Source organism: Echinops telfairi, unplaced genomic scaffold (genome assembly GCF_000313985.2).
Source record: "Echinops telfairi isolate 266 unplaced genomic scaffold, ASM31398v2 ScPeMD7_70;HRSCAF=299, whole genome shotgun sequence".
Classification (NCBI taxonomy): Eukaryota; Metazoa; Chordata; class Mammalia; order Afrosoricida; family Tenrecidae; genus Echinops; species Echinops telfairi.
In genome coordinates this window covers 38,311,323-38,334,825 of record NW_022103968.1, presented here as the reverse complement: position 1 = coordinate 38,334,825, position 23,503 = coordinate 38,311,323, and the positions used below count along the sequence as shown (strand labels likewise).

General features: G+C 41.1%; 1 pseudogene; it reads left to right on the top strand.

Moving 5' to 3' along the window:
- Positions 1-15,778, top strand: part of LOC101663696 — a 60,157-nt pseudogene extending 44,379 nt beyond the window's left edge.
- Positions 15,779-23,503: the final 7,725 nt, after the last annotated feature.

The following is a 23,503-nucleotide window of genomic DNA, read 5'->3' as shown; positions in this document are numbered from 1 at the left end:
TACCCTTCTCCTCTGAATTGCGTTTCCCCTATGATCACAAATTGACTCCCTCTTATGTTTGCTAAATTTTGATTGCTCTTGTTAATTTTATCCCACATAGATAATCCTTAAAAGATGATAATTATTTTAATAAAAGACATTGTTTGGTGTTGAAAATTAAACCTGCAGCTTTTATTATGGATTGCAACTCAGTGTAAAGAAAACCCAAATCCTCACAATTGGACCAATAGACAGCCTCATAATCAACAGAGAAAAGCTGTCAAGAATTGTATTTTACTTGGATCCACAACCAACACTCCTGGAAGAAGCAATCACGAAACCAATCATTGGTTTCACTGGACAAAACCTGCATCATTGTTATTGTTGTTAGGTGCCATTGAGTTGGTTCCAACCCATAGTCACCTTATGCACAACACAAGGAGACGTTGCTTGGTCCTGTGACATCCTCACAATTCTTCCTGTGCTGGATTCCTTTCCTGTAGCTGTGGTGTCAATTCATCTCTTGAAGCCTTCCTCTTTTGCACTATCCTCTACCAAACATCCCCTGCATAATAGTCTTTCAAGTGTTAAAGCACAAAGATGTCACTTTGAGGACTAGGGTGTGCCAGGCCCAAGTCACGGTGTTTTCAAATGATTCATATGTGTGTTCGAAACAAATCCAGAGACACTCATATATGTATAAAAAAACGTTATATCAAGAAATAATTATATCTTGAGAAAACATCCCTTTCCAGTCCAACTCAAGTTCATAAGTCTGATACTACTCTACAAGTCCCATTTTATTCCATAAGTTGCCCCCTCCCACCCACCCCCATCAGACTCACACAGCCACATGCAATGATGCAGAATGAAGGAAGATCATAGGCTGGTGCGTGTAAGGTCTTGTGGATCCAATGGTATTGGATGCATCTCCAGGACTCTGGCAGCAACCAGGGTCACCCAACAGGAAGGTGAAGGTAGAGAGAGAGGGGGAGGTTCCCTTATGAGAAGGGCACACCCAAAGGAGGCACCATCAGGATGTGACCTGATTTAAAGGCTACACTCCACTCCTACACTTTTATTTACCGTCAAGTTGACATGAAATTATGCAATTACCACAAAATGCATGTAAAAGTTGAGCAAGGAATAAGGAAGAACACGGAGGAACAGATGCATTTCAATTATAGTGTTGGAAAAGAATGTTAAAATTAACATGGCCACTTAGAAGAATAAACAAATCTCTTGCACAAAGCACAACTCAAACGTTCCTTAGACGTGAGGGTGGAGAAAATTGGTCGCAGGTACTTTGGATGAGTTATAAGGAAAGATGAATCCTTGTAAAAAGGATTGTTCAGTAAAGAGGGTCAACAAAAAAGATGACCGTCCACTGGATGGGTTGACACGGGGACTGCAACATTGGGTATAAGCAGCATGATGCAAGACGGGAGTATTTTGTTCGATTGTGTGTAAGGTCACCATGAGCCAACCCTTCACTTCACAGCACCTAAAAACAATATTGTTTTGTTTGGAACGATGAAGGTAAAGTGAGTAAGTGCTCAGCTTCTATGTGAATGTTTGGCAGTTCACACTGACCTGTCACTTTACTTTTCACTGATATGCTTCTGGGACTATTATAGCCTTGCAAACCCCACAGGTGGTTCCACCCTGTTGTATGGTCACTATAGGTTGGAACCAATTCAAAAGCAATGGTCTTGTTTTGATTTTATTGTTTGGCTTAAAGGAGATTTTAGGGGCTTTACATTTTAAAACAGCACAGGGTGATATGTTTAGGAGTCCATTCAGCCTTATTATATGCAGAAAATCTGGATTTCGTGAGAACTCAAAATTCTGTCCCACCTTTTTTTCCCCTTTTGATACAAATTCTTTTGTAGAATCTTTTTTTTTCTTCCCAGTTATGTTCAGTTATGGCAGCCAGGCACAAAGTAGTCTTGCTAGACTCATGGCAAGGTAGTAAGCCACACGTTTTCTTTTCTCCCCTATGCCTGACTCTCCTTCATCCTCTGTTACTCCAGGTAAATAGAGACTAATTGTTGTACCTTGAGTGGTCATTTGTAAGTTTAAAACTGTTTAATTAATATTATTTTCAACAGTTTTATTGGCACATAATGCACATATCATACACTTGAATAGTTCAACCATATCATGGGGAACTGTACGATCGCCACCACATCTGTCCTAGAGCATTCCCTCCCCGCATGATGGATTCACCCCCAAAGTGAGCTGTCCAATCACGATTGGCTCCCATGCTCCCTCCCTGCTCCCACCTTCATGATTTACTCCCAAACTCCTCTTCTCCTCCCTATTGCCCACCCCCCTCTCTTACTTTCCTGGTAACACCTTGCATCAGTTACTATCATTGTGCATCCACTCCTGCACTTCCAAGACATACGCCCATTGACTAGAAGGTAGAGCAGAAGCATTAAGAACAATATTTGGCTAACTAGCTAGGATGAGACATCTTTGGTCTTTTGGTTTTTCATATGTATCTCCTAGGTCAGAACTGTGTCACATGAGCATGACAGCAACAAGGGAACCTGGAAGAAGGAGACCTTGGATAAGCATTGTTGACTTCTCTAACCTGACTATTTCTGCTCCATTTTGGGTGCTATTTGGAAAGAAAGAGGACAATGGCTATGGTTTCCATTTTTGAGGTTTATAAATATGCAATTTGCTCTTAGATCCATATTTTCCCAGAGTCTGGTCAAAATTGCTGCCTTACCATCAATCCAAACCAAACCAGTTGCCACTGAGTCAATTTGACTCATGCCATCCTCATGTACATATGAGCAGAAGTGTGCACCATGAGATTATCAATAGGTGTATTTTTAGAAGTGGCTCATTAGGTCTTTCCATGCAGTTCTGGGTGGATTTGAGTCTCCAGCCTCTTGGGTAGCAGCAAAATATGTTAACCATTTGAACCACCTAGCTTTTCCTAATAGACATGAATGCTTAAATGCTGAATTGTAGGGATTCATATGTGGAAGAGATCAGTGAAGTCTAAAGTAGCCATGGGATGTATCATGAAAGAATAGCATTGAAGGGTGACTAGTATTAAGACAGATGGTAGACAAGGAGACGACATCTCAGCAAAGGGGATTCCTCAGGTAAATGTAATTGCCTGGTGAGAGATAGGAAATCACCTTCCGAGCACAAGAGTTGAACCTATGCAAATATTAAGGAGGAGCATCTGGATTGGGACTCGAGGAAAATAAGGTGTCTGAATGTAATTTCTGACTTAAGTTTAGTGGGTAACAAGAAGCTGCTTGAAGGCACTTTGGCTACCAAGCCCTTCATCAGAGAAGCTGGCTTATCTGAAGTAGAAAGTGGCAGCAGAATTAGAGGAAGGCTTATTAACAACCTACACTAGGCAGCTGACACAACGTTGCTTGCTGAAAGTGAGGAGCACTTGAGTCACTTGCTGAAGATCAAGGACAGCATCTTCCACGATGGATCACAGCTCAGTGTAAAGTAGAAGCAAAATCTTTATCATTGGACTAGTAGGTAACGTTATGCTGAATGGAGAAAAGGTTGAAATTGTTAAGGATTTTGTCTTGCTAGGATCCACAATCTATACTCATGGAAGCAACAGTCAAGAGACCAAAATATGCATTATATTGGGCAAATCTGTTACAAAAGATCTCTTTAGAGTATTGGAAAGCAAGGATGTTACTTTGAGGACTAGGTCGCCTGACCCAAACCAATGTCTTTCCATTGCTCATATGCATGTGGTAGTTGGACATTGACCAAGGAAGATCAAAGAAGAATCCATGAATTTGAATTGTGATGCTGGAGAAGACTATTCGAAGTACCATGGACTACTAAAAGGACAAACTGTCTTGAAAGAAGTAAAGCCAGAGTGCTCCTTAGAGGCAAGGATGGCAAGACTTCGTCTTACATACTTTGGTCATACTGTCAGGAGAGACCAGTCCTTGGAGAGGGACATCATGTTTGGTAAAGTGGAAGGGTGGGGAATGAGGACGGTCCTTAAGAAGAATGTACTCAGGCACGGGAATGCTTGTGAGGATAGGGCAGGACCGACTGGCGTTTAGTTCTGTTGCGAACAGGGTCGCTATGGGTTGGAATTGACTCGATGGGGCACCTAACAACAACACAAACAGCATGGGTTTTAAGTGTTGTTTTGATAGGTTGTGGGGTTTTTTTTCTTTTTCTTTTCAGACATTTTTAGAAACATGGCAATTTATCCATGCCCAAGTCAATTATCTTTGAAAATGATCTCTGGCCTGCTATTAGTTTCCGAGAAAGAACAGGGAGATTATTAAAAAGATTGAGGCTAATAAGCTATTGATGTGAACCAGTGAGATTATTTATAACCTCATTTCTATAAATGACTCACGTGTTTCAATTTAAGGAAAAAAGATGCATGGCAAAGACAAAGAAAACAAGTTTGTTTCCTCAAAGCAGAATCTTCTCCTTCTTTCATTCTACTGGAAAATATTTGTCTTTGCTTATTATTTTGTTGTTAAAATTCTAGTAATCATTACAAATCTAGAATGAATGAATCTAAACGGTCATTAATATTTTATTGTTGAAGTAACAGGGAAACGAAACTCACAGCTGGTAGTGATTACCGTATTGACGAGTATAATTTCCATACATAGATAGATCGTTTTCAGATGAAATGACAAGAAAGGAAGTTGTGAAGCTATTTGCTTCTGACAAGGATGAACCTAAGTCATACTGCCACTTGGTGTTGAATTTACTGAAATCTCACTTGACAAATTGTTCTGCAGAGAGAAAGGAGGGGGCCAGTTCAGAAAAGAGGCTTAATCCTGCCTACAGCAGTTGATGAAGAATTGTGACAGCAGTTAACTCTTCAATTTACTTAAGCAAATGGCATTCATTTAAACCCAATTTGCACTTAAAAAAAATCTGATGCTTGCTGTTAAAAAGCAACTCTCTGTGCACCTTAAGCTTAGTTTCTCCTTCCCGGTCTCTGTGGTGGGATATGTGAAACGTAGAAAATGATACAAAGGAATAAGGAACCAGAGTGGCCCCCCTCCCCATTTTCTTTTGTGGCAGCTAAAAGTCAGAGAGCCCAACGCAGTCAGACATGGAGAGAATCCGCGTAGCCATTCCAAACAACTAGGTATTTTAATTCATAAAAAGAATAAGCTTCATTGCAATAGCCTTCATTCTTAGGTGCCCATTCTAAAGCCATTTAAGAGGTAAAAGAACATGCTATTCAGATTCAGTTGGGGGGAAAAGAGGAAAAACAACAGGAAGGCAAAATCCCTTTCGATTAGGTTTGGGGATCCGCCCCCCTCCCCCAAGCCCATTCTCTAAATGAGTTTTCCTCCGGATTTAAACCAACCATTTTGTTCTTCAAACGTCTGGATTGTTGTTTTGCATCTTAAAATACAGCCATTCCTCAGGACACTGTCTCTGTGAGTGTGTGGGAGTATGTGGGAGGAGAGTTTAAAACCCTGTCTGCCACAAAGATGTGTGCAGGTAGGAGTCGCAGAACCAAATCAGGAAAACCTGGCTCAGTGCTGGGATTCAGTTTTCTCCTCGCGAACATGCATGGCCATAATCTTTAACACGCACCCTACACGGAGTCTTGGTGGTGCTGTCAGGTAAGGGCAGGACTGCTAACCACAAGGTCGCGGTTCAAACTCACTAATGACTTTGTGAGAGAAAGGTGAGGTTTTCTGCTCTCATAAAAGATTGACAGCCTTGGAGACACAATATAAACCCCCCAGGCTGTGTTTTGTTCTGTTGTAAATGGGGTCAATAGGAGTCAGAACCAACTACCCACTTATAAATTATGTATCTTCTAAAATATATAAATAACCATATTTACTTAGGTATATACAAATGATACATTATTATTACAAAATTTATACTAAGCCAATAAAAGAAATCAATTGAAGACTATTTTAATATAGGATTTACAGATTTCAACTAGAGAGTGCACAATGTGGGAAAAATGGGAAGCACGTCGAAACTTCTTACACCACCCCGTATTGGACATTGCCAGGGAAGTGTGGCTAGAACAGAACTTATTTAACAACGCTTACTCTAAAAACACAACATCGAGTCTGACATCGGAGTATTTGTTCCTTAAAACCACACACAGATAATTCTTCACTAGGTCTAAAGTGAATACTTTTTACAAACTAATCTAGATTATGATGTGGCCTAAAAGTGATTTTAGGAAGACCAGCTTCTTCATGGCTCGAGGTTCAAAGGAAAATCTCAAAGCAACAGCCTGGTTGGGTCACACAAAGTCCATGGACCCCAAAACATATGGATTCCAGAAGAACTGAATACCTTTACCTATCTATCATCTATCTATCTACCCATCCATCTATCTATCCATCCATCCATCATCTATCTATCTATCATCTATCTATCCATCTATCTATCATCTATCCATCCATTTGCCTATCATCAATCTATAATACTATCTTATATAACATTATAATCTTCACATTCTTTTCCAATTCTGGTATTCTGCAAGTCCTGGATTCGGTGATACCTGCTTGTAAGGTCCAGATAGGTAAAGCAATGGGAGAGTATGGACAGGTGAAAATGGCGGCCAGAGGAAGAATGTACGCCCAGGATGACACAGGTGCTCTCAGCTCAAACCCAGAGATGATGATGACAGGATGGCAAGGCCAGTGCTGTCATTCTGAGTTGTGTCATTCCTCCCATTTTGCTCCCAAGACTATTCTTCCAATTCCTCCAGCTCTCTTCTGAATTGTGAGGACTGACCCTTGCAGTTCCAAGGCTCCCTTGTCAGCTGGCTTCTGCCTGGAGCCTTCCAATGGAGGCACTCGTGGGAGGGAGATTTGGGGGTGGTGAGGATAGAAGTCAGGCTATTTCTAGGCCTGCCTCTATCTCATATAATGCCTCCACCAGCTGAAATATCACCTCAAGTACCCAGTCTGTGAGAGAGGCTCACTATGATCCCAGCTACCACTGGGATGACCCCAATCACTCCTCCCATCTCTGCCACCCACTCTTCCTCCAGCATAGGTGGGGTAGGTAGTGGTTTCCTGTTCTTGCTAATATTCACACTGCCTATCAGTTTATTAGGCCAACAATATCCCATATGGTTCCCTTCACAGAGCCCATGTGTTTCAAATAATCAGAGTAAGTCTTTTCTATGAGACTGGCCTCTGACCGAGGTGGACTGAACATATTGATTCTTGCTTGGTACTGTATACCCAAATTCACAAAGGTCGGTAAACATAAAGGACCTAGGCTGACCAAATAAAACATAAGTTCAGTTCCTAGACCCGTTTGTGACGTTGGCTCTCGAAATTTATATGAGTACATAGAGATTTTGGTCTGCTTGCTGGAGGGGCTTGTGGAATTAGTGGGCTTTTCTGTGAAATGCCATATCAAATGAACTATTTGACTTTAGTTGGTCCCTAGGATCATGGGAGCTAAGGGATCTTTTCAGTTATGGATAATTTACAATAATCTCTACAGTGAACGAAGGAACTCTGATGGTGCGGTGGCTAGATGCTCAGCTGCTAATGGAAAGGTTGGCAGTTTGAACTCACTAGTTGCTCTGTGGAAGAGAGATGTGGTAGCCTACTTCTGTAAATGATACAGTCATGGAAACCCTATGGGAGCAGTACCACTCGGTTATTTAGGGTCTCTACGAGTTAGAATCCACTCAATGACAATAGGTTAGAAAGTGAATGAAAAAAACAAAATCGAAACAAAACCTCTGTCAGAATAAGAATCTTTTTTATTCACTACTGCAACAGTAGAGTCTAGACTAGTACCAGGTATCTAGTAGGTATACAATATATGCTTATTGAATGAAAGACTGGGATTTCAGGTACAACTTCCTGTGACCCTCAGCCTGAGCCAGGTGAGTAGATCCAGTAGTGCTGATTGATAAGAAATAGACCAAACTCTTTCACTGCCATTGAATGGACCCTGACCCATAGCGACCCACTGTGGGTTTCCAAGACTGTAACTGTTTGTAGGAATACAAAGCCCCGTCTTTCTCCTGCAGAGCTGTGGGTTCTTTCCAACTGCCCATAGGCAGTTGCAGATTGCAGCTCAAAGGATGACCACTATACCACAGGGGTCCCTTATTTAGACCAAAGTTGGGCTGATATCCTCTGGGACGCACAATGAATGCTAGCTGTCATCTGTACTGATTCCTTAGTCTGTGTTGATTCCTGAAACACAGGGTTGGAGTGATGTCACTACAACACAAAGAAGTCAGGAGGTGAGGTGTAGGGTTGAGTATTGTCTCTGGACCTGGTTTTAATCTCTCTTATTTATGAATGACTTTGGGTAAATCTCTACTCCTGTTTGCTGTTTAGTAACTGAAGATCATGAAATCTACCTCAAAGGGTTATGAAGATTATATAAGAAAAGACGGAGCATCAGGTAAATGTTCCCATACCCTATTTCTTTGATCAGATTCCTGACAAGTAGATCTTGAGGCAGGGATTTACAAGACTTATTGAGGGAGTGATCTCAGAAGAAGGAAGAGGAGGGAGAAAAGCAGGACAAGGCAGAGAAAGGAAGATAGCAAGACTGTCATCCCGGCTGGAGCCTAGCTTTGGTCTAATCCTTTGGGAACGTTCTGGAACACACATTGTGACTCAGTTAATCCCACCTTGAGGCAAGAGGTTGGCCATCTAGATTTATATGTCAGCCATTGGCCGACTACAACCCCCCTTCCCCATTCAAAAGTGGAATGTTAATATTAATTTATAAGGGAAACATTTTGGGGTGTTCCCAGGTCCAATTAATAACCTACCAAATAACATGTAAAAGCTACAATACTAGTAATAAACCTACAATAGTTGTAACAAAATCTACAATATTACTAACACACACACACATATATATTAAAATAATACTAACATAATACAGACACAGGTCCAAGGTATGTCAGCATGATGCTGAGATGCTGAATGCATTTCCTGGGCAAGGAGTTTGGTGATACCATTCCTGCAACTTGGGATGTTCATTAAATAACTCACTACAACCAAACATGGGATACTAACTTCTTTTATTACTTTTTAAAAATTATTTTATTTATTTATTTATTTATTTTTAAATAGTTTTACTAGGGGCTCATACAACTTTTATCACAACCCATACATACATCAATTGTGTAAAGCATATTTGTACATTCATTGCTCTCATAATTCTTAAAACATTTGCTCTCCACTTAAGCCCCTGGCATCAGGCCCTCTTTTTACCCCTCCCTACCCGCTCCCCACTCCCTCAGGAGCCCTTGATAATTTATAAATTATTATTTTGTCATATCTTGCCCTGTCTGATGTCTCCCTTCACCCACTTTTCTGTTGTCCACCCCCCAGGGAAGAGGTCACATGTAGATCCTTGTAATTGGTTCCCCCTTTCCAACCCACTCTCCCTCTATGCTCCCAGTATCACCACTCACACCACTGGTCCTGAAGGGATCATCGCCCTGGATTTCCTATGTTTCCAGTTCCTATCTATACCAGTGTACACCCTCTGGTCTAGCCAGACTTGCAAGGTAGAATTGGGATCATGATAGTGGGGGGCGGAGGATGAAGAAAGCTGATGGTGCCCGGCTATGAAAAGAAATAGTGTCTGGGGTCCTAAAGGATTGAAGGTTAACAAGTGGCCATCTAGCTCAGAAGCAACAAAGCCCACATGGAAGAAGCACACCGGCCTGTGCAATCACAAGGCGTCAAAGGGATTAAGTATCAGGTATCATCAGAACAAAAAAATCTTACCATAGCCAATGAGTGGGGGAGTGCGGAGTGAAGATCCAAAGCCCATTTGTAGGCCACTGGAGATCCTCTTGCACAGGAGTTTCGGGGAGGAGACGAGCCAGACAGGGTGCGATGTAGCAACGATGAAAAATACAACTTTTATTACCTTTTTTATTAAAATGAAAATCCTCTTTGATTTCTTTCAAAGCAAACTCTGAAAATTGGTTTATTGGTTTACCCATATGTCAAACTCTAATTTTCACATGCCTGTTCTTGACTCAGCCTTGTTTAAACAAACATGACACAATCAGAGGGTGCCTTCGTGGGCTGAGTAAGGTGCAGAGAGATAGATGCCTGGTTCCTCATCTATGAAAAACTACCCTGTGTGAAGATGTCAACACTTCAACGCTTCTTCTGCTGTAAGGGGACAAGGCGAGGCATGCCAATATCCACCCCAGGGAAAGGCAAAGGGGAGGACCAGTAGCAGATTCCCGTCTCCATGACTTCTGATATTTCCACCTGTGCTTCCAGCCTCGTGGAGGAAAGTGATCTGTTCTGACCTTGACTGACAGCTTTCTCAGGATGACCCAAACCCATTTTGTTCAATGAACATTCTTAGTACATTTTTTGTGAAAGGGCTTTTCTATTTAAACATATTCAGAGTTGAAAATAACTAGCTTTGAAGTTTGGGTTTTTTTTAAGTCATGTAATTTTTCCCCCTACTGTAATGTGCTTAAAGTGTAGAAAGCACAGTAAGAGCTAAAAAGGGGCCTCATTTTCTTCTCCTTTTGGAAATAAGCCCAGGGAAGTTAAGGAACTTTATAAGTTCATGCAGCTAGTTTAGTGCTCGAAATAAAATAAAATCCATATGCTCTTATTGCCTTATTAGTGCCTGAATGGGTCTGTCAACCAACATATGTCATATTGTAATACCACTCACAAAAATGCAACTTTAAGCGCATTTGGAAATGCAAATATAAGTTTGGTAAAGGTTATGAGAGAGCTCTGTCCATGACCACTATCTTAATCTAGGTTGTCTAGAGAAACAAAGCTAGTGAGTCTTAGGTGTGTCTATCTGTATCTATATCTAAATCTATATCTATATCTATATCATCTATCTATCTGTCTATCAATCTATCTATCATCTATCTATCTATCTATCTATCTATCTATCTATTTATCTATCTATCTATCTATCTATCTATCATCTGTCTGTCTATCTGTTAGTTGCCATCCAGTCAGTTAAAACCCCTAGCTTTCATGTTTAACAGAAGGAAACACTGCCCAGTCCCGTGCCACCCTCATGATTGCTCTCATGCTTGAGCCCTTTCTTGGAATCACTGTATCAATCCATCTCATTGAGGGCCTTCCTCTTTTCAATGCCCCTCTACTTTACCAAACACTTGACCAAATGCACTTCTCCAGGGTCCGATCTTTCCTGACAGCATGTCCAAAGTACATACAAGAAAGTCTTACTATTTTTGCTTCTAAGGAGCGTTCTGGTCATACTTCTTCTAAGACAGGATTTTTGGTCCCTTCACAATCCATATTAAATTTATTTCAAAATATAGTCCTCATAATTGTAGAAGTGGGCAGTACAGGCATGTTCCAAGATTAGGCTGGAGGCTTCTAACTCTCTTAGCTTCAGGGGCTGATTAACCCAAAATTGGTAGGAAGACTACAAGATAGTGGCTGCTGAGCAAATTAAAGCCTCAAATTGCAACACTGAAAGCTTCTATGGACAAAATATTGAATATTGAATGATGCAAGAAACACTAAAAAATGATGGAAAGAATACACAAAGTAACTTTACCCAAGAGAACAACTTAACATTCAACCATTTCATGAGATAGCATATGAGCAAGAACTAATGGTACAGAAGGAAGATGTTCAAGCTGCACTGAAAGCGTTAGCTCCAAACAAAGTTCCATGAACTGACAGTGTACCGATGAAATATGTCAGCAAGCTGATGAAGCACTGGAAGTACACAATAGTTTATGCCAGGAAACTTGGAAGAGAGTTAGTTGGCCAACTGCCTCAGAGAAATTCATATTTGTACCTTTTCCAAAGAAAGATGACTCAATAGAATGTTCAAATTATAGAACAAAATCATTGATATCATATGCAAATAAAACTTTGCTGAAAATCATTCAAGGAGCTGCCAGAGGTTGAGGCTGGATTCAGAAGAGGATATGGAACAAGGAATATCATGGCTGATATCAGATGTATCTTGGCTGAAAGCAGAGAATATCAGAAAGATGCTAACTTGTATTTTATCGACTACGCTAAGGCATTCGACTGCATGGACCATAAAAACTATGGGCAGCCTTGAGAAGAATAGGAATTCCAGAACACTTCATTATGGTCATTTGGAACCTATACACAGCTCAAGAGGCAATTGTGTGAACTGAACAAGAGAATTCTGCATGATTAAAGATCAGGAAACGTGTGTCAAGGTTATAGCCTCGCACTATACTTATTCAATGTGTATGTTGAGCACATGAACAGAGACGCTGGATGACAGGAAGAAGAATACGGCAGCAGGATTGTTAATAATCTTAGAAATGCAGGTGACTCAATCTCCTCTGCTGAACGGGAGGAGGATTTAAAGCACTTGCTGTTGAAGACCAAAGATTGCAGCCTTCGGTACGGATTACAACTTAACATAAAAAAACCCCAAATATATCCACAACTAGACCAGTAAGTAGCATTGTGAAAAGTGGAGAAAGTATTGAAATTGTTGAGTATTTCATCCTGTTGGATCCGCAATCAATGTTCATGGAAGCAGCAGACAGGAGAGCAAATGATGCATTGCATTGGGTAAATCTGCTGCACAAAACTTTTTAACATGCTGAAGAGCAAGAATGTTACTTTGAGGACCAAGGTGCACCTGACTTAAGCCATGATATGTTCAATTGTCCCATATCCATAAAAGCTGGATATTGAAAAAGGAAGACCTGAGAAAAATCAATGAAATTGGACTGTGTTGCTGGCAAAGATGATTGAAAATATCCTGGAAATGCCAGAATAACCCACAATCTGTCATGGAAAATGTACAACTGGAATGTTCTTTAGAGGCAAGGGTTGCAAGATTTTGCCTCACGTAGTTTGGGCATGTTGAAGGAGAGACTAGTCTCTGGAGAAGGACATCATCTTGGTAAAGTAAGGGCAGTGAAAAAAAGGTAGGCCCTCGAGAAGATGGATTGACACAGTACCTGTCACAGTGGGGTCATACATGAGAACAATTTCAAGTATAGCACAGAACTGGCAGTATTTCATTTTGTTGTACTTAGCTATGAGTTGGAACTGATGCTATGGCACCTAGCAACAACACGACAGGCTATTGGCTGAAATCCAAAGAACCAGAGGTTAATGAGCCAGATACAGCATCTAGATCCAGATAAAAACAAGCATGCTTAAAGCAGAGTGGACCATAGTGACATGGATAGAAGAAAGCCTTCATGAGTGAAGGCTTTGGGAGCTTCATTTGCTGATGGGGCATGACTCAAAATGGGAAGAAACAGCTGAAAGGTGTAAAAAATGAAACGGGAAACCTTAAAGATTGAAATTTTAGGCATTAGTGGGATGAAATGGACTGGTATTGGCCATTGTGAATCAGATCATCATATGGTTTACTATACTGGGAATTACATAATCAAGAGGAACAGCATTGTATTATAGTCATAAAGGACATTTCAAAATCTATATTGAAGTACAGTGCTGTCTGTGACAGGATAATATCTATCTGCATTCAAGAAAATCCAATCAATAAAATTACTATTCAAATTTATGTCTAAACCAATAAAGCTAGTGATAAAGAAACTGAAGAATTCTACCAACTTCTGACAGAAATGGATGAAACCTGCATTCAAGATGCATTTATAATCTTTTTCTATTGGAGTGCAAAAGTTGGAAACAAAGAGGAACAGAGAGTAGTTGGGAAATATGGTCCTGGTGACAGAAACAATGCTGAAGATCGCATGATAGAAGTTTGTAAGACAAATGACTTCATCACAAATATCTTCTTTTCAATGACACAAAAGGTGACTATACATGTGAACTTCTCCAGAAGGAATATATAGAATCTATATATTCTATATTATTAATTAATATATAGAATATATAGATATCAGATTGACTAAATATGTGGGAAGAGAGTATGGAGAAGCTCAACATCAACACCTAAAACCAGGCGAGCAGCTGACGGTGGAACAGGTGATCATTTGTTTATATTAAGTTCAGGTAGCAGTTAAAGAAAATTGAAACAGGCCCACAAGAGCCACATACGACCTTGAGAATATCTCACAGAGTTGTAGGGACATTTCAAGAACACATTTGACACATTGAAAACTAATGACAGAAGACTTGCTGAGCTGTGGGGTGACATCAAGAATAACATGCATGAGAAAGTGAAAGGTCCTTAAAAAGACAAGAACAAGAAAGCTGGGGGATGGAGCTGCTTCCCGATGCCCCTCTGCTGGCTTGTACAGCTCCATCAAATCCAAGATGTGGAGGCCCCCCAACCTCTAGTGTCTTTGGTGGGCTGAAGTGGCAGTGGCAGCTGGGCAGGTGTTGCTGAGCCTGCTGCAGGCAGATGGGTCTGTGCTGGGGCAGGCGATGGAGTAGGTGACGGGGCAGCCTCCTGTCCATGTTGCTGATCTTCACTCTCTTTCTGGTTTAGCTGCTTCAGTACATCAGCCACCGGGCCCAGCTGCCGGTCAGGGCAAAAAGTCCACTATACATTTTCTTTCCAATGCCATTCCTTGGTCATGCAATTGCCTTCGGGAAAAGTCCAATGGAATTCCTAAAAAGTGCCTATGAGAACTATGGACCTATATTTAGTTTCACTGTGGTGGGCAAGATGGTTACTTACCTTCCGGGGAATGGTGCCGCAGCACAGCTTTTTAACAGTAAAAGGGATGGTCTGAATGCAGAAGTTGTCTACAGGCATCTGACGACACCTGTGTGTGGAAAGGGAGTTGCCATGTGATGTGCCCGACTCCGTTTTCTTGGAACAGAAGACAATATTAAAAAGTAGCCGCAACATAGCCCCTTGTAGAGAGCATGTTTCCATAGAACAAAAAGCAAAGGAATCCTTTAAATGTTGGGAAAGAAAATGGAGAAAAAATTGATTTGAAACTCTGAACTCATCCTTTTAACAGCTAGCCATTGACATTGTTTACATGGAAAGGAAATCATAAGACAACTGAACGAGAAGGTGGCACAGCTGTATGCAAATTTGGATGGGAGTTTTAGCCATGCAGCCTGGTTGTTGCCAGGTTGGTTGCCTTTAGGTAGGCTGCCTTTGCCAAATTTTAGATGCAGGGACAGAGCTCATCAAGAGATCAAGAATATTTTCTGTAAGGCAATTCAGAAACACAGGCCGTCAGAGGAAAAAGTTGATAATGTGATTCAAACTTTTCTAGATTCTACGTACATAGATGGATTTGCTCTAACAGATCATGAAATAGCCAGGTACTTATTGGACTGCTGTTGGAGGGGAGCACACATCCACTACCATTGCTTGGATGAGCTTCTTTTTGGCTGGAGACAATGTGCTTCAAGGAAACTTACTTAGAACAGAAAACCCTCTGTGGAGAGGATCTGTCTCTTTTGCTATGAGCAGCTTAAGGGTCGGAATTTGCTTGATCTCTGGATTAGGGAAATATGAAAGCTTAGACTTCCCATCATAACCATGATGAGAATGAGTGACCAGAACACCCCAGACTTTGGAAGGCTCTGCTATTCCTCCAGACCTCCAGGTGTGGATGTCTCCCGCTGTCAACCATAGACTGAAAGATGCATGATCAGAACATCGGGACCTTCATTTCGATTGTTTCTTACAGGATAACCCAGTATCAGGAGAGCCGTTTGCTTCAGTGCCATTTGGAGCTGGGCATCATCGTTGTGTTGGGGAAATTTTTCTCTGTGGTCAAATTAAGACAGTTTGGTCTGCTATGCTTCCCTTATGTGAACTTGATCTCATTGATGGAGATTTTCCCATTGTGGGTTATACAACCCTAATTCTCACCTCCAAAAGGCCAATTATCTGGTACAAACAATGATCAAAATGAAAAAGGTGGCAAGAATTAACACATGAACCATCACTGTCAGCTGCAAATATGTTAGAAGATATTAAAATTTACAAAAAACTCCTAGTGTACTGTTTTTAAGTGTATAATTTAAAGATAGCCATTCAAGATTTTTATATTACATTAATTGAATGAGATTCATTCAATTCCAGTGGTATTTTAAATGTTTTGTATTAGTTTTATGATGAATACTCTTATATGTGCTTTGATGAAATCAATCTCATTAGTAAAAAAAAAAAAAAGAAAAAGAAAATTATCCAGGGAAGCTCTAGGCACTTGGCAGATTCTGAGTGACACAAATTAAAATTTCCAGGTGCTAATTATAACACACATACACTGGAAATGAAACATATGTTTTTCATTTTTGAACTTGTCTTGCAAGGTATAGGAAACCCTGTGAAATACTTGGAATCTATAGGCTTTTTGTTTACCTGGTTACTTTTGTGTGTGTATGTAAAGGGGGGGGTGAAGAATGGGGGGCCTTGAGGGTGGGGATAAGGGAGTTGGAGATAGGAGGTTAGGTAATCATTATCACTTTTGAAGCCCTGAATAAAAAGGGATGTCATTAATTGTTCTCTAGTGATATGATATTCAGCAATGACTGGGACTATGTTAGAGAAAAATAATGCCATTAGAAATTGCTAGAAGCACACAATGATATGATTTTTTTGTCCTGATAATGCCTGACAACTGATCCCTTCAACACCTCATGATCACACAGGCTGGTGTCTTCTTCCATGTGGGCTTTGTTGCTTCTGAGCTAGATGGCCGCTTGTTTACCTTCAAGCTTTTAAGACCCCAGACTCTATTTTGATAGCCAGGCACCATCAGCTTTCTTCACCACATTTGCTTATTCACCTGCTTTGTCTTCAGCGGTTGTATCGGGAAGGTGAGCATCATAGAATGCCAATTTAATAGAAGAAAGTATTTTTGCATTGAGGGAATACTCGAGTGGAGGCCCAATGTCCTTTTGTTACCTTAATACTAAACCTATAAATATATGCACATAGATCTATTACCCCTGCTCATATATGAATATATTTACATATGTACATGCCTTTATCTAGCCCTCTATAAATGCCCTTTGCCTCCCAGCTCTTTCTTCTATTTCCCTTGACTTTCCTCCTGTCCCACTATCATGCTCAGTCCCCACAGGGGTTTCAGCAATTCCTCTTGGTTACATTACCCTTGATCATGCCCTACCAGGCCTCCCACACCCACCTCACCACCGATTTGGGTCACTTGTTGTTCCCTTGTCGCTGGGCTTGTTAACACCACTACCTTTCCCCCTCCTCCCCATCTCCCATGTCGCCCCAGAACTGCCAGTCCCGTTGTTTTCTTCTCCAGATTGTTCACCCAGCCTATCTTATTTAGACAGACCTGCGGAGATAATAACATGCACAAAAACAAGACAGAGCAAAACCAAGCAACAATATACAACAAAACAACAACAACAAACCAATGACAAAAACAAAACAAAACACATCAAGAAAGAAAAGCGTGTAGTTAGTTCAAGGATTGTTTGTTGGCCTTTAGGAGTGTTTTCCAGTCTAGTCTGTTGGGGCACCACGCCCTGGCCCCAAAGTCCACCTTCAGCATTCACTGGGGACCTCGCTGCTCCAGTTCCTTGCTGTTCTGTTGCACCCCCTTAGTGTTTTGCCTCAGTGTGGCAGGATCAGATTGGGTGCAATTCCCACACTGTGTCTCTGGTGTTGTCCCTTGTAGGGCTATGGGTCAGTGAGCAGCGTCATGTCTCCTAGTGGGGCCAGCCATGTGGTCCTCTCTGTTGACTGGATGCGCTAATTGGGAACATCGTCCTCAAGGCCTGGTGGGCTAGGATGTGCTCCAGTCTCTCCTCCTCCCCCGTCATCTGCTCCTGTGTGCTCCGATCAGATATGTCCTTCTCTTATTGGGGGCTCTTACAGCTCTTGTAACAGTCCATACATTTGCTCCTGTGTGTTCTGATCAGATACGTACATCCCTCTCCCAGAGCTACAGATTCAATGTTGTCCTTTGAAATAAATTCTTCTGAGGGGAAGGGTAGGTGTCCACTTAGTAGTTGGGATTGGGGCGGGCCCCCAAGACCTCTCCACTGGCTCCCTACTCCACACCGGCAAGTTGCATTCACATCTTGGAGCATAGGGTTGAAGTCTGGTCCCTCTTTTCCTGTAGAGATATAAACAATACCCTCCCCTTGGGTGCTCACCTCCATGATACGATCTCTGCAGACAAATGGGTGCATAAGCAAATGTGGCAAAGAAAGCTGATGGTGCCCAGCTATCAAAAGATATAGCATCTGGGGTCTTAAAGGCTTGAAGGTAAGCAAGCAGTCATCTAGCTCAGAAGCAACAAAGCCCACATGGAAGAAGCACACCAGCTGATGAGATCACAAGGTATTGAAGGGATCAGGTATCAGGCATCATCAGAACAAAAAATCTTACCATAGTGAATGAGGGGTGAGTGTGGAGTGGAGTGGAGACCCAAAGCCCATTTGTAGGCCACTGGACACCTCCTTACAGCAGGATCTCGGGGAGGAGATGAGCCAGTCAGGGTGTGATGTAGCAACAATGAAAATACAACTTTCCTCTAGTTCCTAAATGTTTCCTCTGCCCCAGCCCCTCACTATGATGATCCGAATTCGACCTTGCAAGTCTGGCTACACCAGAGGATGTACACTGGTACAGATCGGAACTGGAAACACAGGGAATCCAGGGCGATGATCCCTTCAGGACCAGTGGTGTGAGTGGCAATACTGGGAGGGTGGAGGGAGGGTGGGTTAGAAAGGGGGAACTGATTACAAGGATCTGCATGTGACCTCCTCCATGGGGTACGGACAACAGAAAAGTGGATGAAGGGAGACGTGGGATGGGGCAAGATATGACAATATAATAATTTATAAATTATCAAGGGCTCATGAGGGAGAGGGGAGGGGGGAGGGAGGGGAAAAATGAGGACCTGATGCTAGGCGCTTAAGTGGAGAGCTAATGTTTTGAGACTCATGAGGGCAATGAATGTACAAATGTGGTTTACACAATTGATGTATGTATGGATTGTGATAAGAGTTGTATGAGCCAGTAATTTAAAAAAAAGGAAATAGGTAACAGAAAAAGAAAAGAAAAATTGCTAGAAGCATTGTTTCAGCACATTGAAAGAAGGATTTGTGACCATGACTTAAATAATATTTTCTAAAAGTTATATAATTTTTCATACTAAAACTTTTCATCTAGCTTCATCTCACTACTAAATACCACATCTACCAATGTACTGCAACATTTATCAGGCTCCACACAGTCACATCTGGGTCGAAGACCTTAAGGCAGTAGTTCTCAACCTTCCTAATGCTGCGACCTTTAATACAGTTCCTCATGTTGTAGTGACCCCCCCAACCATAAAATTATTTTTGTTTCTATTTCATAACCGTAATTTTGCTACTATTATGAATTGGATGACCCCTGTGAAAGGGGGGTTCGACCCCCAAAGGGGTCACAACCCACAAGTTGAGAGCTGCTGTCTTAAGGAATAATTTTTTTCTCTTTTATTCAAAGTTGTGTCCTGCTTTCCCCCCAGAATCCAGTTAGGAATATTTCCATTTTTAGTACCATTCATTAAAGCTTCCTTTAAATTAGTAAACATTTTTGCCCTTAAAAATAAAACCTGAGATGAGGAAATTTGGCATTGGGATAAGTGTGATTGACAGGAAGCAAGGACCTCAGAGTAGTAAGGCTGGTCACCTACAGGAAAGCTTATATTCAAGATTCAACTCAGTAGTAACTGGGGTCTGACCAGAGGAGAGCCCAGAATTTGACTACAGAACCTGCTTTACTAGATGAGAGCGAAATATGTTTTCCCGTATGTACATTACAGGTCTATTTGTGCTCAGAGAGGCTGGAGGACTGATGAGAAACTCTATTGTGAAGACAAAATCTATGATTTTGAACAATTATTCATCTTGAATTTTTCTCTGAAAAATAAAACAAAAATTACCGGTGTTAAAAACAAAAGAAAAGAAAGACAAGATCAAAGTAGATATCAAGAGAGACTTTGCGATTTGCTCATAATCAGAGTAGCTAAGGTGAGTGGAAGAAATGACAAAGTCAAAGAGCTGAACAGAACATTTCAAATGACAGCTTGAGAAGACAAAGTATTTTAATGAAATTTGCAAAGACCTCCAGTTAGAAACCCCAAAAGGAAGCACATGCTTAGCATTTCTTAAATGGCAAAAACCAAAGAAAAATTCAAGCCTTGAGTTGCAATATTGAAAGATTCGGTGGAATAAATTTTGAATGATGCAGGAAGCATCAAAAGAAGATGGAGAGAAGACAAAGTCACTGTATCAAAATGAACCAGGAACATTTCACCATTTCAAGAGGTAGCATATGAGCAAGAACCAATGATACTAAATGAAGGAATTTCAAGCTGCACTGAAACCATTAGCCACAATCAAAGCTCCAGGACTTGATGGCACACCAATTAAAATGTATCAACTAGCTGATGAAACACTGGAAGCACTTACTCATCTATGTCAGGACATTTGGAAGACAGCTTACTTGGTCAACTGACTGAAAGAGATCCAAATTTGTACCCATTCTCAAGAAAGGTGACTCAATCGAATGTTCAAATTATAGAAAAACATCATTAATATCACATGTAAGAAAAAATTTGCTGTACATCATCCAACAAAGATTGCAGCAGTTGACTGACGAGGAACTGACAGAAGTGGAGGCTAAATCCAGAAGAGGTCATGAAACAAAGGATATCATTGCTGACATCAGACAGATCTTGGAAGCAGAGAATACCAGAAATATGTTGACCTGTGTTTTATTGACTATACTAGGCATTTGACTGCGTGAACCATATAAACTATGGATAGCCTCAGAAGAATGGTAATTCCAGGACACTTCATTGCTCTCATGTGGAACTGCACATGGATCAAGAGGCAGTTTTGCAAACAGAATAAGGGAATACTGGGAGGGTAGAGGGAGAGTGGGTAGGAAAGAGGGAACCAATTACAAGGAACTATATGTGACCTCCTCCCTGGGGGACGAACAACAGAAAAGTGGGTGAAGGGAGACGTTGGACAGGGCAAGATATGACAAAATACCAATTTATAAACTATCAAGGGCTCACGAGGGAGGGGGGAGCGGGGAGGGAGGGGAAAAATGAGGACCTAATGTCGGGGGCTTAAGTGGAGAGAAAATGTTTTGAGAATGATGAGGGCAATGAATGTACAAATGCGCTTTACACAATTGATGTGTGTATGGATTGTGATAAGAGTTGTATGAGCCCCTAATAAAATGATTTAAAACAAAAACAACAACAACAAAAAAAGGGAATACTGCGTGGTTTAAAATTCGAAAAGGCTTGTGTCATGGTTGTATCTTTTCACCATAGTTATTCAATCTGTATGTTGAGCAAATAATCAGAGAAATTGGATAATTTGAAGAAGAATTAGAATTGGAGGAAGACTTAGATATGCAAATGACACAACTTTGCTTGCTGAACATGTGGAAGACTTGAAGCACTTACTGATAAAGATCAAGGCTCGTATCCTTCACTGTGGATTATAACTGAATGTAAAGAAAACAAAACATCCTCCCCACTGGACCATTAGGTAGCATCACGATAAGGAGAGAGAATTGTGAAGTTGCCAAGGATTTCATCTGGCTTGGATCCCCATCAGTGATCATGGCAGCAGCCGTCGAGAGATCAAATGATGCACTGCATTGAGTAAATATCCTGCTGAAGACCTCTTTGAAGTATTGAAGAGCAAGGAGGTTACTTTGAGCACTAAGGTGCTCCTGATCCAAGCCATGGCATTTTCAGTCACCTCGTCCGTATGTATCAATTGGACATTGACCAAGGAAGACAAAACAATCAAAGTCACATGCTGACTGAGAAGAATCAAAGTATCATGGGCTGCCAGAAGAACCAACAAATCTATCTTGGAAGAAGTACAACCAGAATGCTCCTTAGAAGCAAGGATTACTTTGGACATGCTGTTAGGAGAGACTAGTCTCTGAAGAAGGCTATCTTGCTTGGCAACACAGAGGGGTAGTGAAAAAGAGGAAAGGCCTTACACATCATTGATCAACACAGTGGCTGCCGTGCAAGTAATTGTGAGGATGCTACAGTACTGCAGAGTGTTTCATTCTGTAATACAAAGAGTCGGCATGAGTTGTGACAGACTCAATAGCCCCTAACAAGAACAACAACACAGAACAAGAACAACAATAATATTGCAGTTTAGTCACAGCATTGGGGGATTACAGGTTCTTAACCGCCCAAACACTGAGAATTCTGGCTCAGGAAAGTTGATCCAAAACCTATCACACTCACTGTGTCAACAGTGAAAATCCTCTGAAATGATGTAAGCTGCAGGTGTGTAGGTTACCCTTAATGTCAGCTCCTGAGGCAATTGTCTGCACAAAAGACTATCATGGTTGATCAAATCTATGAGTAATGTGAACAAATGTAATTTTGCACAACAATTTCAAGTGAATGCTCACTGATTACTTACTCAAGGTAGCTAGTGCTTCATTTAGTCTTTGTGTCATCCTTCTTATCAATGTACACTGCTTAACATTTTCCTGAAAGAAAACATTAGCAGAAAGAAAAGATAATCAGTAGGGAATCTTTAATCCAAGAAGAGTCCGTGAGTACGTCTGTGAACCAGAATGAAATAAAATCAAATTTGGAGGAAGTCTGCCCAGATTCTGTTTACAGGCCAGTTCAGCACAGCACCCTGAGGGTAACTTTGTGCTTTTCAGAGAGTGGAGAACTCCGATGGGAAATATGGCCATTTTTGCCCATCCAATCATTCCCACAGCTGTTGAAGACAACCTGCCCCAAATATGAGAGAGATAAAAAAAGTTCCTGAAAAATTTCATTCCCTTTCATTCCATTTTCTGTTAACTGTTTGAAGCCCACTTCAAACATTCGGTGGTTTCCAGAGGCACCGAGCTTGTATGACAGGGCTTCAAAAAGTTAGTGAAAAAATTGAATGAAAAGATCATGGGATTTTTTCCCCCACAAAATTTTGAACCCCTCTTTTATTGATGATGATTTATGGTATTTAATTAGTAACAATTATCATGAAGTGAGTAATCAACAACAATATCATTCATAGTTTTTAGGTGGAGACAGACTACGGTGCCCCTGCTTACTGAATTGGGCTCAAACACCTTGGCGTGCTTTGGCATGCTCTTCTTCCGTCTCCTATTTATTTCCTGGTATCTTAAGGGCACTTGAATTGGATTTATTCGTTCAATGGATACATATTTGGCCTCCATTATGAAGCAGGGATTGTGCTGAGCATCAGAGATAGATTGGAGGACCAGACAGACGCCTCCTCCTTTTCCCCCCTGTTTTTGATGTGTGTATGTCTATCGTCGAGTGTCTTTCCTAAACGTTTCCTGAGTTTTCTTAATCTTGCACTTGCTCTCTCGTTGCTTTCTTTGTCTGCACGGTCCTCTAATTCTGTCATCAGAAAGACCACTTCTTAAGGCCACATCCTCTGAAGTTCCCCATTCTCCTCTTCTCCAGGTATTCCTATAGTACGTACTGTATTACGTTACACATTCTAGCCAGTTAGAGCAATACAGATTACTCATTTGAGGAAAGTTAAAAATATTCCACTATAATCTCTTCCTAAAGAGGGACTATGTTATATTTATCTTTTCATTTTAATCCTTGATTCCTAGTACCTGA